The sequence below is a fragment of the Phoxinus phoxinus genome (genome assembly GCF_949152265.1).
Source record: "Phoxinus phoxinus genome assembly, chromosome: 1".
Lineage (NCBI taxonomy): Eukaryota > Metazoa > Chordata > Actinopteri > Cypriniformes > Leuciscidae > Phoxinus > Phoxinus phoxinus.
This window is the reverse complement of record NC_136876.1, coordinates 30919527-30937464: the sequence shown is the minus strand read 5'-3', so window position 1 is coordinate 30937464 and position 17938 is coordinate 30919527. Positions and strand designations below refer to the sequence as shown.

The 17938-nt window shown below is 37.1% G+C and overlaps 1 protein-coding gene across 2 annotated transcripts in view; it reads right to left on the bottom strand.

The window, feature by feature from the left end:
* The window catches only part of LOC307009575 (trinucleotide repeat-containing gene 6A protein-like), a 40946-nt gene extending 23391 nt beyond the window's left edge, over positions 1-17555 (bottom strand). Inside the window, exons 1-3 of one of the 2 annotated variants that reach the window (XM_079633417.1) lie at positions 17381-17555; positions 15470-15517; positions 7428-7517 (exon numbers count right to left, since the gene is read on the bottom strand). The gene's annotated coding sequence lies outside the window, so the exon portion shown is untranslated. Of the gene's footprint in view, positions 1-5421; positions 5551-7427; positions 7518-15469; positions 15518-17380 lie in introns of those variants that run through there. The other variant, XM_079633418.1, reaches the window with a different exon arrangement.
* Positions 17556-17938: the final 383 nt, after the last annotated feature.

Here is a 17938-nt window from a genome sequence, read left to right as displayed (position 1 = left end):
GTTGGGAGAGATCTTCAGTATCGGCAGATATCATTCTGAAAAATCTGCAATCGGTATCAGTGGAGAAATTTAGTATCGGTGCATCAATATTTATGACAAAGCTTCCCTGCAATTGATGGAATTTTCAGGCAATTCATGGTTTCACTGTTTTATGATAGGGGCGCTATTACGTGTCTCTGAAATAGAACAGAATCTTCAGGTACAAAACAAGCAACGCAGATTAGGGCTGGACCCGAATATTCGAATAATCGAATATTCGTTCGGTGGGTTGGTATTCGATTTGAAAATTTGACAGTCGAATATTCGTTTGTTGTTGTTTTTTCCACACCTGGGATCTCCCGCGAAACGGTTCTCATACGCGCTTGAATAAGGCCGGCGACACACTGGCTGCGTGGCATGTCCATTTTTATTTCGGCAACCATGTTAACAGGTTGGAGTTTGCACACTACCTGCTGATACACGAGTCTCAGGCGTGGCTTGAGCCACGCGGAAAACGCGTGCATGCTAGAAAAAGAACCAACGCCTAAGATGTTTATATGTAATTGACACGAATACATATTAATAAATGTAATTTTGATGTTTGAAAGTGATAGGTTTTGACATAAATGCAAATATAAACTATAAATATTTAAAATATTATCGATTATACTGGCCAGACCGATCTACTGCGCATGCGAGTAGAGCGGACCTCAGCAGAAAGTATACTATAAATACAAGTAGTCTGCGTCCGAGCTGTGCGCAGCTGTCGTGTACGCGTCCAAACTGGAGTTTAACAGAGGCTTAAGTGTTCCAGCAACGGGAGTGTTCTAGAGCAGAACAGCGGAGTGTGTGTGGACAGAAGTGCATGAGAACAGCGGAGTGTGTGTGGAAGTGCATGATGAGCTTGTGTTTTGGGTTAAGCTGCGTTGTTTTGACATTGTGGAAAATAATAGAAACAAAATTTATTAGACTTTTTACCCGTTATTATCAATCTGAATTAATCTCGTTTTTAATTTAACTTAATTTCGTTTTTCTTTATTTAAATTTCGTTTTACTTTATTTAAATTTCGTTTTTCTTTATTTAAATTTCGTTTTTCTTTATTTAAATTTTGTTTTTCTTTATTTAAATTTCATTTTTCTTTATTTAAATTTTGTTTTTTCTTTATTTAAATTTTGTTTTTCTTTATTTAAATTTCGTTTTTCTTTATTTAAATTTCGTTTTTTCTTTATTTAAATTTTGTTTTTCTTTATGTAAATGGTATTCGGACCAGCCCTACTCACGATATGAATAATTTCATGATAACATTATACATTATAACCTAGTCATTTTTGCTTTACATAGTTATGATAGAAAAATGTAATTGAAATTTCATAAATCTCATCACCAGTTTCAAAATCACAAACTAATAATAGCCTAACTAGCAAGTACAAAACAGAAATGGCATATTGAAGACTAGTAAACAGTCAGAGATAAAATAGGAACAAGGACAAAAAAAATCTGATGAAAAAAAAACTACAATAGAACAAAGACAAATAAAATAGACCTCCCTGAAAAAATAAGCACTAGAACTAAAAAAAACTAAAATAGAACAAAGCAGGTTTATAAGGCTGCTCTCCCTTTAAGAGCAAATGCACTGATCTAATATACGGATACACATACGCTTTCTTTCTCAACCATTTACGTTCACTTAAGACATTAACTGTGTTTATAAGGAGACTCGCAAAGGCGGGCGTTTTGACATAAGTGTGTGTATTTGACTGTTCAAGCCCAGTAAGGTAATAAAAAGAACTCTAGCTGCTAAGTTCAGCACTCACACTCTGTATTCTACCGGTTAATTGTGTCTACAGGTATATCACCCCTACACACATGTAAGCTAATGCGATCATCAAACATGAAAGGGGAACTGAAACTAACAAAATATATTTCTATAACATGTTGGGTTATTAAAATTGTAAACAAATTAATTCAAAAATAATATAAAAAACAAAACATATGAAGTTTTTTCCCAATACTGAAATTTACATTTGTTGTTATTAGAGCGCGTGTTCGATGACGTCACTGGCATGGTACCACTGTGGGCTACTAACGTTATGTCAGGCTACTCTACTGCTACTCTGACTGAACGGACTCATTTTAACAGTATGGACAGGGAACTGTACAAGTTAACGCTAAAAACAGCATTTAAGAAATTGAATCATCAAATTAAATAATAAAACTGCATATTCTTCACTGTATGAATGAAACCTATATTGATTCTTATATAACCTGCTGTCACTTTAAGAACTACAGTAATGCAGGGATACATAGACAAATCCAACTGCTTATGTGAACCTTGTGTTTTTGACACTTTAAATGCAATAAAACGATAAAGAGAATTTAGTTTAGGGCACGAGCTGTGACAGCTGGCTGTCTGTGCATTGCGTTTAGGAGTTTGCGCTCGTCAAATTTAAACTGGCAAAGAGTGCCGCCACGTCTCTCATACACTGTTTGAAAGCGGCTGAAATCACACTAACAAGTATCTCGCGGGAGTCGTCGATGGATATTGCTTATATTGGACTGCAGTGCGTACTAACATGGCGCCCATTGTGCGTTATAGATCAACTAACATGAATCATGATCATTATAAACAGGGGTGCACATAACTTTTTCAGTGAGTTACTCAGGTGAGTACCAGGAGATGGTGTTTGGTACTCACCCCATATGTAGCGTGGCCACAACTGTCAATCATGACGTCACATTCCCGTTTTTATAGCATGAAAAATAACTAACTAAAACCAAACTTATTTAAAAAAAATGAACACTTAAATTTACATCAGCGTGGAAAAAAACGACCTAAAATTATAAAAGTACGCAAAGGTGCGTAGTAACAAGTGGCATTCTGCATTCTTGATTTTTGTCGCGCATGCGTACCAGTTATGTGCACCCCTGATTATAAAGGTTTCTTAAATGACAAAACACATTCACTTACATGCATTTAAGAATTAAAATATCAGCTAAGGACTGACTGACATATGCCAACCAATTTTCGTTTTGTTCCGCGTCATGTTTAGTGTGAAAATGTGAAGTCGATGTCCACATAATAACAGACCGGCGTATACCTAATAAATTAATCATTCAAGAACTTGTGCAAGTTTACTGCAACAGAGCTACAAACCTCACATACATTTTAAAATCCAGCATTCAGTTGATCCTGAGGGGTGCTAATTGTCACATTTGTAAACATGACGGCATTCCTCCACGATGGGTTTCACGTCACAGCATTTAAGTTGATGCGTTCTAAAATAACGCTCACCTTGTGCAGGACATGCAATAAGGCAGGAGAGGTGACGTATTTGGCAAGTGAATGCAAAAAAATGTGAAAAGAATTCCTGAAATGTAAAGCTGGTTTGTAGCATACCAAGAATACAGTATTTAGGTTAGGTGGCTTAGGTTTTATTGTGAATTTGTTATGTAAATTTGTTGTTTTGAATTTAGACTACTTATATTTATACATTTACTCAAAATATTTTAATATACTCAATTTTAAGAATTGTTTTATTTAATTTTTTCCAATAAAAAACGCTCTTTAAATTGTCATTCACCATCGTTTTGAGACTCTTTTTTTTAAGTATCGGTTCAGGCACTGGTACCGCTTTAAAAGTATCGATTTGGCACCGGTATCGAAAAAAAAAAAAACGATACCCAACCCTAGACAACACAGTACCTAAGGACAGTAAAGACAGTAAAATTGCTTTCCAATATTACAGTGTCCCCTGCAAGTGTCTTGAACATTCAATACTGACTATATGTAATAACATCTTTTGAAAACTGAAATTCAATTACAGATTTGATATATCCACTTAACGTACTGGTACAGTATCATATGCTAATACCATGATACCGAACGTTTGTTCAATGTTTCCCATACATAGATGGTGGCCCGCCACAATATCAACATAGATAAAATAGATTTTAGTGATTCCCATTCATTAACTAGACTGTTGCGGCCCACAACTATTTTTAAACTTCACATAATAACATTAAAAGCTATTTAATGTCGTGTTTTGCACCATTACTGTCAAACAAACTAAAATGAACAGCATGATAAGGCTTTGTGACCTTACCAAAGGATTGTCTGTTTGCGCTGTGCAAAAAAAGTGTTCACTTCGCTCACGCGATCAGCTCTTCAGTTAAGTGAATAAATGCAGTGAACTCCATCTGGGCACTTGCTGAGTTTAGCGTGAATTTGGGAACGTAGTTACACATTTATTCCCACATTTGGATAGTTGACAATTTACAGCATTTCACTGGACTTGTAATGAGAAGCGTTTTTAAACTTGTTTTCTGCCAAAATAAAAGCTCAACTGTAGTATCCATTTAAAATAAAATCTCACAGGTTTATCTCTGGTATGGATAGAAATTAAGACAAAACTAATTATGAAAGTTTCATGAATTTTTCAGCGCATTTGTTTTACAATATAGCCCGTCATAGGAATAATATTATAACGTTATTATTATTGTTATTAGTAGTAGCAGTATGTAGTGTAATGTAGACTGACAATATCAAAACGAAAAAGGTTCGAGACTCCTTTAAAGTTCAGATACAGACATTTTCTTTGTTCAATTTGCACACTGAACATGGGTTGGAGCGCTTAATTTTGAACATCTCAAAGTGCACCAGATTGATGAATTTAACTTTAAAATGTACAACATTTTCTTCCGGGGGACATGCCCCCGAACCCCCCACAGTTACACAATATCCTATGGGAAACACTGCTATATTGTACGTCATCATATTTGGATGCTATTGCAGTATTTCAAAGCATACAGTGTATGTCCTCAAAACATGGCATTACCATGATGCATTTTGGTACTTTATAAGTATCTAGTTTGTAAGAATAAAAATAAGCAATGCATTCAGGTTTGAAAATGTACAGTTCTAAGAGCAGACAGTCAATATCACTAACAAATAGTTTAACAGTTTACCACCGCTGCACATTCAGCTTCTTAAAACTAAATGCAGTATTTTTATTCTTACAAACTAGATACTTATAAAGTACCAACATGCATCATGGTAATGCCATGTTTTGAGGACATGTACTATTGTATGCTCAGCTCAACTGTTTGCAATATCCAGCAGTTTGTTCATGGATATTGTTTTGGCTGTGGAATTTCCTCTTCAGGAATGACCTCACAGTGCAGCAATTCAGTTTCACATTTAAAAAAAGAACTAGATAAATGCTTTATAAAAACAGAAACCGTCCCGACATTCCCAGGACATGTCAACCACAGTCTAGAACAGAGAGCTACCAATAAAAAGACTAGTATAATTACATTATTCCCCTCACATCAAAACAGCCGTGAAGATTTTACAAATTCAACAATTTAACAATAAAAGGGAATAGAGAACTCAAAATACAAAGTAAAACATTTGTAGCGTATTATAAAAGCTAAAACTCTACCTTCAAGTAATACAGGATTAGATCACAGCTTCCTTTTCCCCCTCCTATCCAGGTTAACAAGAAGCCTTCAAACACATCCAGCTTTGTTTCTTCTCTTTTCATTTCATAAGAAAAAAAAATGGAGGGGCATGGTGTCATTTTACTGCTCGAGTTGAAACTCCTGCCAGCTCCTCCTGCTGCCTGTAGTGGGGGCTCTGTGAGGGGGGAGCCCTTTGGGGGACTTTCTTTTTTTATTAAAGTCTACTTTATCTCTTGAATGTTTTAGCGGAGGAGTTCAAAAGGAAACAAAAGTGTGAAATAATACTGCAACCATACAACAGGTCTGTGTTTTTTTAGGGGCAACTTCCTGTTCAGACAGCTTCGGCTCGCTTGTTGTGGAATGACAACCGTCAGGAAGTCAGGTGGTCATGTTGCAACAAGCAGACTACCATGCAGATCTGTTGCACTGCAACAACCAGTGCTGCATTAATTGGCAAGCCTGTATGACTACAAAATTAGAGAAAGAATGAATGCTTTCTGGTTTGATGCAGTATTGGAAGGCATCTTTCCAGGAACACTAAAAATACCAAAGTGCATTTATTTCTGCACTGCTGAAATGCAAAAATGACATGGTGCTTGTACAAAATGTCAAACGCGGAATCAAGTGGAGAATTTTTCTCAAAATAATAATAACAAGTTTCTCTTGAACACTCCCAAAAGAAGTTGCAGACATGATCAGGTCTGCCATTTGTCTAAAAATTACAAGTATGCATGAACAGGTCTTGACTTGAAACATCTTTCCATATTTGGTGCCAGCTATGTCAGTAATCTATTACTATTAGAGCCAAAAAGACAAGGTACTATCTTTTAGAAGTCTGAAGTTTTGCTTTTGGCATTTTTAAGTGATTTTCCAGCCTCTACGACTTAATGCTTGCCATCTTTGTCAGAGGCTCTTCCTTGAAAGCAAACATATTGTGCATATGGTTATTGCTAAGCAACAGCTAGGTGATTTAGTCAACACACTAAACCTTCGTCGCAAAACACAGACGCTACAAATCATTTCTTGAAGGGTTTTCCATTGTCTGACCCTAAGATTTTGCTAAGAAAAAAAGATCATGATAAACCTTTGACTTTTTCATAGACTGAGATGTTCAAAATGAGAGGTGCAAGGGAAAAAAGGAAGGTAGACTGGGACGCATTTAAAAATTTTAGATGAGGACCAAATAGTTTCCAGCTGGTATTTATTTGGGAAAAAAAGTTTATTATCTAGTCAAAATAAAAAAAGGAGCAAAATATTGTTTTGCACAGTGCAAAGTCAACTTTATTGCCCAAGTATTACTCGGTATCATGAAGACAAGGACATCTGGGCCAACAGATAAGTAAAAAGTCACCCGGGGTAACCAGGGAGGGGTGGGTACTGGAAACATGATTCTTGGATATTTGCCGTGCGAATCTCTGAGCAGCGCTTCACCCAGATACCGAATGAAATAGATGCAGTATTTACATGACAATACTTTAAGGTCTTTTCCCAAGCTCAAACTACTTTTAAAGGGGGTTTCAAAAAAGCCATATTCCTACATAAAATTTCATCATTTCCACATATTTTTATTTTTGACTTTCTATAAGCAAGACCACAGACACACCTGCAAACTTTTCCCAAGGAGAACATTTAGTTGCTGTTACCAGACTGAACCAAGCGTCAGTCACACCACTGGCCTCAAGCTACTGTGAGAGCGAAGACAAGGTCAAGAGATAAAGACCTGAGCTATCAGCCTTTCCACATCACTCAGTGGAAAAACGCTACACCCACTGACAAGTTTCTATGATGTGCCTTGGTCTGCATAAAAGGCAAAGTATGGTCACTTGTGATAAATGACTTTGCTTTTCTTTTCCAATCAGGTAATATTTTCCAATATCATTAATGAATATGGCTTGACAGCTGATGCAGTGACAATGCATTGAGCTCAAAATAACTCCCAAAAAGCTATTGGTCAGATTTAGCCCCGTACACAGACAATAATTCTTACCTTTATACCAGCCCCTTCTTCCTTATCGTCCTTCCAATGAGCTCTACACTTTTCTCCATCCACTCTCCATCCGTGTTTCGAATAATTTCCCTGAAAAAAAAGGGTTAAATGGCAGATAAGACATGATAATGTGGCTTCATCTTTAGCAACTCTAACAGTTACCCACAGCTACATTTCCAAATAAATGATGCAGCAAGGCATTTAGTAAAAGGGAGAAAGCTTCTGGTAATCTCCTTAACGGATTACACTGGGAAATTACTCCTCTATAAACAGACAACTATCTCTGTGGGTCACACAGGCAAACACTTTTTTGATGACTACCTATACTCTAGATCTGCACAAAGATTTGCTGATCTATGCAAGATGCACAATGTTTTTGTAGTAAGTGAGATCAATAAGGTCAGCAACTCGCTGGCAATATGCAGCATAGATTACAATAATATAAATAATTAACATATAAATTAGTGTACTGGGTAGGGTTGCACCAGCCATTTGTTAGTTCTTAAATTGGAAATTACACTAGAGGCTTTATAACTACTAGCTAGTTTGAAACTAACTCTGTACATTATTCAGTTGCATCATTTGTTATTAAGACAGAACGTAACTAGTAGTTCGTAAGCTTTCCGTAAAGTAATGCGCAGCTGGATAATATGACGTTTACCCTCAATATTAGCTTAGTCCCCATTTAAGTCAAAACTAGGATAAGTTGTAACTTACGCACAAAGTTGGTGCAACCGAGCCCTGGTACTCAGTAATAAATCCTGATAGGAATGGATGACATTGGTATCATACCAGTTTTCTGGTAATATTTAGTGAAGTAAAAGTGAGGAAATTCACACAGAGCAAGCATAATTCATACCACAGCAAGCATTGGGGTGTTAGAAATTACTGAGCTGATGTGGCTTCTTATCAAAGAATGAGGCAGACAAATACAATATAATATTTCATAGTATTCTATACAGTGATAAAGGCCATGTTGATTAGCACTGCATTATAAATGTACTTTATCATCATGAAAATACCCAAGGAGGCTTGAAGAACTCCGATAAACCATATATTGTCGAAGTCATGTGCTTATTAGTCATGTTTAATCAAAGTGTTTCAATCTTCTATTTATTAAGCTAGAGATAGTATGATGTCAATAGGGATTTCCTTAAATGACGTGCATTATCTACTTTACTGACAAGCTTCGCATAAAAAAAAGAAAAACTTAATTTCAATTAATTGTGCAGTCCTAGATCAAACCAATCCAAGTGTGCTCCAGCTGTAAAACAGTTTGTGATTGGTTTCTACACATCGTCCCTAGCCACTATACCCACCCACCGCTTTTCATAAAAAAATACTTGGTATAGTTTGGTCTGTAAAGTGTCACGAAATCCCCATTTTTGCCTGGTTGTTCACACCACTGAAGTCTCAGAAAATGGGCATGTAAAGCTGTGGAAAAGTGGGAGTGTAGAGGGTGGGAAGAGGGGAAAAAACAACCAATAAAACACAGACCTGCAACCCACTCATTATACATTATATTTTTTAATTCTCAGCTGTAATGCGTTCTCATGTGTAATATAGCACAGTGATTGGATTGAACGACCTCTTTCCCATGAATAAAGGTAGAGTTTAGCTCGGGGCCAGCTGACGTAGAATCGTGCCTGCAGCCAGTCAGACGCTACGAAGGAGCACTCCTACCTCAAATTTCGGGACGTTGCCTCGACTTTGCTTTTCACCCAGGAAATTGCTCAGGAAAACGCAAAAATAACATTTAAATAACATTTATGAGTGCTTTTAATGTTTTGAGTAATGTGCAACCTGTACATATCTGTTCACATCTCAAAAAATGTGTTTTGGGGTTTCATGACTCTTTAAGTGAAACAAACATGTTGTATTCTGCTGGTTGAGACCTTTTCAATCATATTCTGTCTGTAATGTACTATGAATTTACAGATCACATTTTTAGTTAAAATAAAGCATTTGCAATAGGCTATGTGAGCAAAATCAAAAGCACTTGTTAAGTGATGGTCATATTCCCTATATTCACTGTAAATTCAAGCTTCTAAGCTTTAAAACAACACCAACTTTGTGTTGGTTAGGCAAGTGGTTGTCAAGTAATATGATAACTTAGTAGCGCCCCGCTTTGGATTTGAGAGGTGAAGGTTAATGATTAATCGATTGTTAATTTGACATTTCAACTCAGTAGGTGGATGACATGAAAGGTGAAAGCATGTATTAGATGCCCAGTCTGCAGGAAGTGGCAATTAACAGCAAGTTCTTTTTGTATGTTTTTGTACGCCTGCTTACACTTGTATTTTGAGTCTGAAAGTAAATTAAAATAAATGTAACTGATAGATCCCCCCCTCCCCGCCAAACCCTGTCCCACCAATCATTCACAAAAAAAGAAAAAATCTGCAATATGTTTAAAAATAAATAAAATTGAACAATCTTGATTTCACATTGACTTTAGCCATTAGGTCACTGGAAAAATAAATAACATTTAAATATAAAACAAATGATAAAACCACTCTTACTCTTTGTACAAAATTGAACCACATCCTCTCTCTATAGTTACATATGGCGCTTTTCCACTGCATGGTACGGTACGGTTCGGTACGGCACGGCACGCTTTGGCGCTTTTCCACTGCATGGTACGGTACGGCTCGGTTCGGTACGGCTCTCTTATGGCGCATTTCCACTGCATGGTACGGTACGGTACGGCTCGCTTCAGCTCGCTTTAAATGGTACCACCTCTGTTGAGGTTCCAAGCGTACCGTACCGATACTAAACGTGACGTGAAAACACTGCAGATCACTGATTGGTCAGACAGAATCGTCACTTCAGCGTCATTGTATATTTGCTACACGAGACACTAAACCCGCTATATTTAAATAGCCAGACAACAGCAAACGCGGTAGCACCTGTTTTTAGAGTTTTTACTTGACAAAAAAAGTTCAAAAAAATCAAACAAGAAATGGCTGAATCGTGGTCAGTGGACGAGGTGCAGACGTTCCTCTCGTTGGTTGCCGAGGAGCGGAAGTAGCACAGCTCTTAGCCGCACACGGCTACCACCAGACATACAACTTAACGATCAGTCCCACCCACTTTGAAGCGGTACTAACTGCAGTGGAAAAGCAACCGAGCTAAAGCAAACCGAACCGTGCCGTACCGAGTTGAGTCGTACCACGCAGTGGAAAAGCAAAGCGAACCGAACCGCTCCGCGCCGTGTTGAACCGTACCGAACCGAACCGAGCCGTACCATGCAGTGGAAAAGCGCCAATAGTGGTAAAATTAGGAAAAAATGGATGGACACTTCCAACTGTAAGTCACAGAGTAATCACTGTCTTGGTACAAAATTTAACCACAGCATTGAAGAGCTGAGAAAGTCAACAAAAAAATAAAAATGTATGAGTTGGTATAGCTCACATCAAGTGACAGCTAAAACGACTGACACTCAAAGAGATCACAACTGTGACTTCAGCCTGGTAAGAAGAGCAGTTACCAACAGTAGGGGGTAGAGTTACACTGCCTCCTGTTTCAACATCCTTCAAGCTCACAAAATAAGCCTACACCATCACATAAATACGTGAGAGGGCCAAACAAGTATCTAATGGGAAAAGTGGAATATAGCCACTTCCAGGGGGTAAAGTCAGCCTATCAAGATTGAGCTTGCCTTCCCCTCCCCCAACCTCTTCTCCTTAAAGTGTTTAACCAGATGGCCATCTCACCAACAGAATCCTCCCATACATAAACACAAAGACAGGGGCATCTGTTTATGAAGCGCGGACATAAGCCCAGCTAAAAGATGACCAGTCAAAATCATTCCAGCACTTAACTTCCCTGCAAGACCCTAAATAAATAAATGCATCACGTAATTGTAACAAATTGTTGTCTGAGTAGTGCGGCAAAATGGCGATAAGGTACAATTAATTTTTTTTATTTAAAAAAATTAATTGCACTGCATGTTTCAGTGTGAAGCGCAGCATTTACACACGATCAGCTAACTATCCATTGTTTTCAGTGTCTTGAGCGGCTCAGTTTGCAGTATTTGCTGCTCCACACACTCATCTGCTCTTGAGTTTGGGTTGTTTATTTTGTGCATTTGTTAACACAACTTGCACCAACCACCTTAAAAAACTTATTTTCTGGCCATAAAGAGTTTCTAACTCAGTTATAATCAAATGCCCTGGGTGGCGCTTTGGAGCGTGTTAAAGGTCCCATGACATGAAATTTTCACTTTCTGAGGTTTTTTTAACATTAATATGAGTTCCCCTAGCCCGTATATGGTCCCCAAGTTTCTAGAAATTTCAATCGGTGTAAAACGAGCTTTTGCCATCTTTCTCTGCCTTTGAAAAAGTGGAAGCTCAAACGGGCTGATCTTGAATCTCCCCTCTATGATGTTATAAGGAGAAATGTTACCTCTCCTTTCTCTGCTTCGCCCGCCCAGAGAATATTTCCTGTGAGAAAATGAGCTAGGAAGTAGGAACGCGTGCGCGCGATTTTAGTTTGTCCACGAGAGATATCATGGCTTTTGAGCGAGCGAAGCATAATAATTGCTCAATAATTGGATGTACAAATGAACACCGAAGCCTTTTTTTAGTTCCTTCATCCAAGCCCCAGAAAAACCAGTGGATTAATTTAATTTTCTCTGGAAATGCACCGACACAATTCCTCAAAGTTTTGCATGTCTGCGGCAAACATTTCACCGAGGACTGTTTCCTCAACTTGGGCCAATACAGAGCTGGCCTCGATGACCGTCTGAAAATAAATCTATCGAGCTAACGTTACCAAGAAACACTTTCTGATGTGTTCAAGTTCAGACAGGTAATCTTTCTCTCAAAATTGTTCAATACTGTTTATGCATCAGTAAGTCAAGCCAGTGACTAAAATATTAACTTCACATCGTTTCTTTTAGTAGGATGAAAATAATCGTATTTAAATTGTGAATAAATTATATACAGAAAGCGATCAAAGAACAATCTTTCCACACAGCGCGAGTTTATCTGGACACTTGCCAAACTCGTTATGAAATCAATGACGCACGTTACACTGCACAACGAAGCTCTTACTGTATTTACATCATCGTGTTTGCATTGGTGAAAGCATTAGAGAGAGTGCAGAAACTGCGTTGCAATGATAAGATCTTCATTCTCGCGATCAACAACAGACTGTCATCTGCTTCCTCAATGCTTATCACGGCAACATGTGATGGGAATAGATCTAAAAACTCCTCACGATTCGTTAATCTCGATAGCTGTTATTGTACAAACATATAATAGCTGTAGTAAAAGTATTCGAGAGAGTTTCACATGTAATACGCATCTATTTCATATGCAAGCATGTCAGCCAATCACAGCAGTGGCCGGTTACACTGAATCTCACACAGACACGCCCCTTTATATCAGAAGCTAAAATCAGGCTAGGAAAAATGCCTTTTATTTCTAAATTATGACTATTTTTGATCTAAAAAACATACTAACATTATAAGGGCAACCCAGGAAACATTATAAAATAACCCCATGTCATGGGACCTTTAAGAAGTCGATTGCATTTGATCACATAATGTTGTCGTCTGCCTCGAAGTTTGGAATTACTTAGATGAAAATTATCTTACTTTTACACAAATTAATTAATGAAACTAAGTTATCATAATATCACCACCACAATGATAAATCATATGAAATCCAAACACCAGTAGAATGAGGGAAGACAGCTGTCGATCACTGCATTCACGACTGAAGGAAAGCGCAGCAGTACCACGAGTTAGCCGAAATGACACCTATCATAGCAAAATGATTTTGAGACTTATGCTTCCTTTAATTTCGTTGAGAGACAGGTTTAAGAACACAAAGTGCTGTTAGAAACTTTGCTTAGTTAGCACACCATTATCTTTGGGTCTCCGCAACGTCTGTCAGCGCAACACGTTCTCACTCAAACATGTGGATATTATTGGTTTTCTCAACATGAACGTAACAAAATAAACAGATAACCATAAGCTGACTAAAGTGTATGTACGTTCTGTACGATAACTGGCAGTCTGCTTCATTAGCGTTTTTTCTCGGTCACGCTGCTTGAGCTTAAATGATTTTGTTCTTTATATTTTTTTTGTTTACACATTGTTTTCAACAAAAAGAAAACCTTAAGAGATAATATAAGCTTGTTCAGAAATGGACAAAAACTTGATTAAAAAAAACAAACAAATCTCTTGTTAAATGTCATTTAAATAAACGAATATTCGATTATTATGAGCCTAACATTTTTGCAAAATTCCCATCCCTATTCCAAACCCGCAAGACTTCGTTCATCTGCGGAACACAAGAGAAGATCTTTTTGATGAATACTGAGAGCTTTCTGTCCCGCCGTTGACAGCTATGCAAATACCACTTTGTCGCATCAAAAAGTTCATAAAGAGATTGTAAAACTAATCTATATGAATTAAGCGGTTTGGTCCAAATTTTCTGAAGAGGCATGATCGCTTTTTACACTAAACTGATTTAATTTAGGTTTTTATTCACAAATAAACATTCATGAATGCACACATCAGTTATGATAAATGGAAGCTTTAGCATGTTTGCTTGACGTGCAAGAACCAAAGAGGTTCATTCTCGTGTTATGTAGCACGTTTGAGCTTCCGCAAGAACCAATGAGGTTTGTTCTAGCATGTCAAGCAGGTTCTGGTTGAGCTTCTGTTTATGTTCACTGATCAAGGTTTATGTGAATAAAAGCCTAAATTCAATCTGTAAATCATATAAAGTGATCGTGTCTCTTCTGAAAATTTGGACTAAATCACTCAATTCATATCATATGGATTAGTTTTACGATCTCTTCATGAACTTTTTAAAGTGTCAAAGTGGTAGTTGCGTAGCTGTCAATGGAGAGTACAGAACTAGATGAGATTTTATTAAAATATTTTCTTTTGTGTTCCGAAGATGAACGAAAGTCTTACGGTTTGGGATTACATGAGGGTGAGTAAATGATGGGTGAACTTTCCTTTTAAGGGCTACCTGCACCAAAATAAAAGCTTGATGGTTTAACATATGAAAAAGAAATGAAGACAGCTATAAGTATTAGTATTGTTATTTTACAACTGTACAGTAAAATCATTTTAAATATCCAATTTTTCATTTTACAGTGAAATATTACAGTTATACAATCTTATTTTGTTTAATATTTCTATTTAGTATGCATAATAATTAATATTATAGAAAAATCTAACTTTTAGTCAAATTGTGTAGCCCTACAAACAAGCACAGCAAACCTGCAGCTTTTCTTTTTTTTTTATCGCAATCTTTAGCAGAAAGCAATTGGATTTTTTACCCACATCATGCAGCCCTAGATCTGAGTCACTAAGATGATCTAAATGACACTTCTCTCATTATGCATCAACAGACGAAAAGCACATTCTGAAATAATCATGAAACAAACAAAAAAAATAGTTTAGGCCTAAATGCTAGAAATATACAACAATATGCCATCAAACTCAGTGAAAGTAAACGTGTTATGATAGGCTAGTCCCCTGTCATTGTTAGGTGTGGACGTGGTTATGACCATACAGGGGCAATGTTCACTTCCCTGATAAGAAAAACTCAAAACCTGTCTATCATTAACTTGAATTTAAAAGCAAACCGGTTAAGCAATATAAGCATCACAACAAGCCGAAAACAAATACAACTGAAAGTGCTACTGATGTCTTGATCAGTAGTTTTTATCTGGTGCACATACAGATTAAAACAAACTCAGGCAGATATAAACAGTGCAGGTAAGGGTTTTGTGACTCATGACTGAAATACAGTAGCGTCACAAAGAGCTACACAAACACTGTTTTTGTTGAACATTTAAAAAAAGCAAAGCTTACTCAGCACTGGGAACCCCGTTAATTCAAACGGAAATGCATTTGCTTACACCAGCAGCAGCTGCTTTGACCTGGCTTTGTTAGTGCTGCCCAGCATAGGAATGAATAGGAATAGCCCAGAAGGACCAAGCTTCATAAAAACCAAGCACCCATCTACATTACTGAAAACGACAACAGGGAGATGAAAATACTTAGGCCTACTGACCTGTGTTGCTTCTCCTCAATATCTTTGGTGGCAATAGCATCCAATTATCTATAAGGAAATAAAACAGAGCTGTTAAACTAATAAACTGACATTCACTTTTCATTCTCTAGTTCCTAAATGAACCTGACTAAACCAATAGTTATTCCATAAGCATAAATCTGACAGAATTGGATTCTATAGTTAAGTTATATAGTTAAGCTTGATATATTTAACTTAATAGAGGTGAATGCAAACGGCACCTTTCATTCTTGTACATAAGACTACATATTGTGTGAATGACACTGAATTGGGCAATGACAAGGCAATGCTTTGGTACTATAGTATACAGCCTAGAAACAGTCAATCTAAAATAGAATAGATCTCAGTTTCACATAGTTGGGTGATTTATCTGATGGCAACCACAAACATCCCATCACAACATACACTACAATGTGAAACCAAAATCAACTCCTCATGCCTCTCTCCATAGTTGCATAATAGGAAAAAATGGATGGACACTTCTTTTTTGTAAGTCTGTCTTGATTGTAAGTCACAGAGTAGTAAGTAAGTCACCATTACACATGAAGACCAGCCTACATTATTAAAAAATATATATAATAAAAAAAGGTGCTGCCTTAAATTTCAACTTGGATGTTTGTCATTTCAGCTTAAATTACATTAAACTGACTTACAATATTAGTTGAATATTGTATAACTTTTTTTTTTAAAAGTTTAAAATTGCTTAACTTATTATGCAATGTTAAAAACATATGTTGTCATTATTGATCATATATATTTTTTTAAAGTGTACATTCATTAGCTAACATTTGAGCTGAAATACAAGTATATTTCTTGTATAAGATTAACTTTTTAACATTTGCTATACTTTATTCAGACTAAAAGCAGGGACACCTCCTCCTCCCCCACCTCTGGCTTCAGCTGCTACTGCTGCTAACAGCAGCAACCTTGACCTGCCCTTAAAAACATTACAATATAACACTCAGCACGTTTCTAAACAACATTTTCTCCCAAAGAGCACTTCAGGATGTCTGTATTTCCTTCATTCTGGATTGGGAAAATTAAACCCTGCTTTTTTTCTGACATTTTCCCTCTGAATTAGCTGCCGTGACTACGTACTTTAAAAGCTAAAGACAAAATAAACACATAGCATTTAACGCTGGCCTCTGCATGATGGTATTAAAGCGAATACATCGGTTAAAATGAGAACTAACGTTAACTGTTATCAAGTTATTAAAGACAATTTTACTCGATGTGCGCAATTCAGCAGCGGAGCTAAGAATGCTAACAAACCAGCTGGCTACTAAAGGCTCTCTCATTTAACTGCTCAACGAATCAAACAGTGGTTTGTAATTGCTCACAACACCTTAAGTTGAACATTATCGTATTTTATCGTAACGTTCATTGTTGCTTTATTATCGAGCGAATGCTCCAGGTAACGTTAACTTAGCTAAGTTAACTTACGTTACCAACTCAAGTCGACATAGATAAAAGTTGCAGGACGTCGAATTAAACATCCAAATTTAATAAAAACATCGTTCCAAAATACACTACAGTAAAGAGTTTCAGAACGCACGAAACCTGGTATTTAAATATAGTACATTCATTAACTCGACTCTTATTTGTAAACACGCCGACTGCAATGTCACTTCGATGCCATTATGTGAAATCAGGAGATCAATGTTCAAGAAATCTACAATAGATGCATTTGTGCTTTATAGACATCATGCAGACAGTAGACACTATTGTTTTATAAACAATTAAAATGTGTAACTATCATGCAAACGCAAACAACAGTAACATATTTAACCGTGTCTTTCCAGTGCTGAGCTCAGCTTATATATCGCAGATATAAATGCTGCTTACAAGGTGGAAACCACAAAAACTCACACACGAACGGTTCGAAAAACTCACCTCTTGTAGTTTAAAGTGCAGCAGAGATGAAATGAAAGCAAATAATAAGGCTGTAGAAAATCAACACATTTGCAGCGTCTAGGAGGGGAAACATTTGTCCTGCTCGATCGCCATTTTCTTCTCTCGCATTCATGCATTCATCCCCGTAACTGCAGGAAGAGCTCAAGCGCTGTTCACAGAGCACTTCCTCCAACTCTACACACTCACCTCCAAAATGGTGGCCACATTCAGGCTGTGCTTCAAAACTTACATAGCTGCCTACCTAAAGTGCATTTTTGCGATTCAAGAGCACATGCAGTATTTTTGGACATCGTAGGAAAGTGGGAAGCATCGTTCTAAAACAGTTGTGAATAGTGATGCGTAAGCTGAACTGATTTTAATGCCCAAAGATGCTGTCTAGGTAGGCAGCTCGCTAGGTTTTGAAACACAGCCAGAGAGCTGATGGTCAACCAGGACTCGTCACTCACGATGGCTTTGCTAGATGTGTTTTTCCCAACGTGATATAAAATCAAATATTGGAGGGAAATGTAATTGGGTTATAGCGAGAAAAACAACATA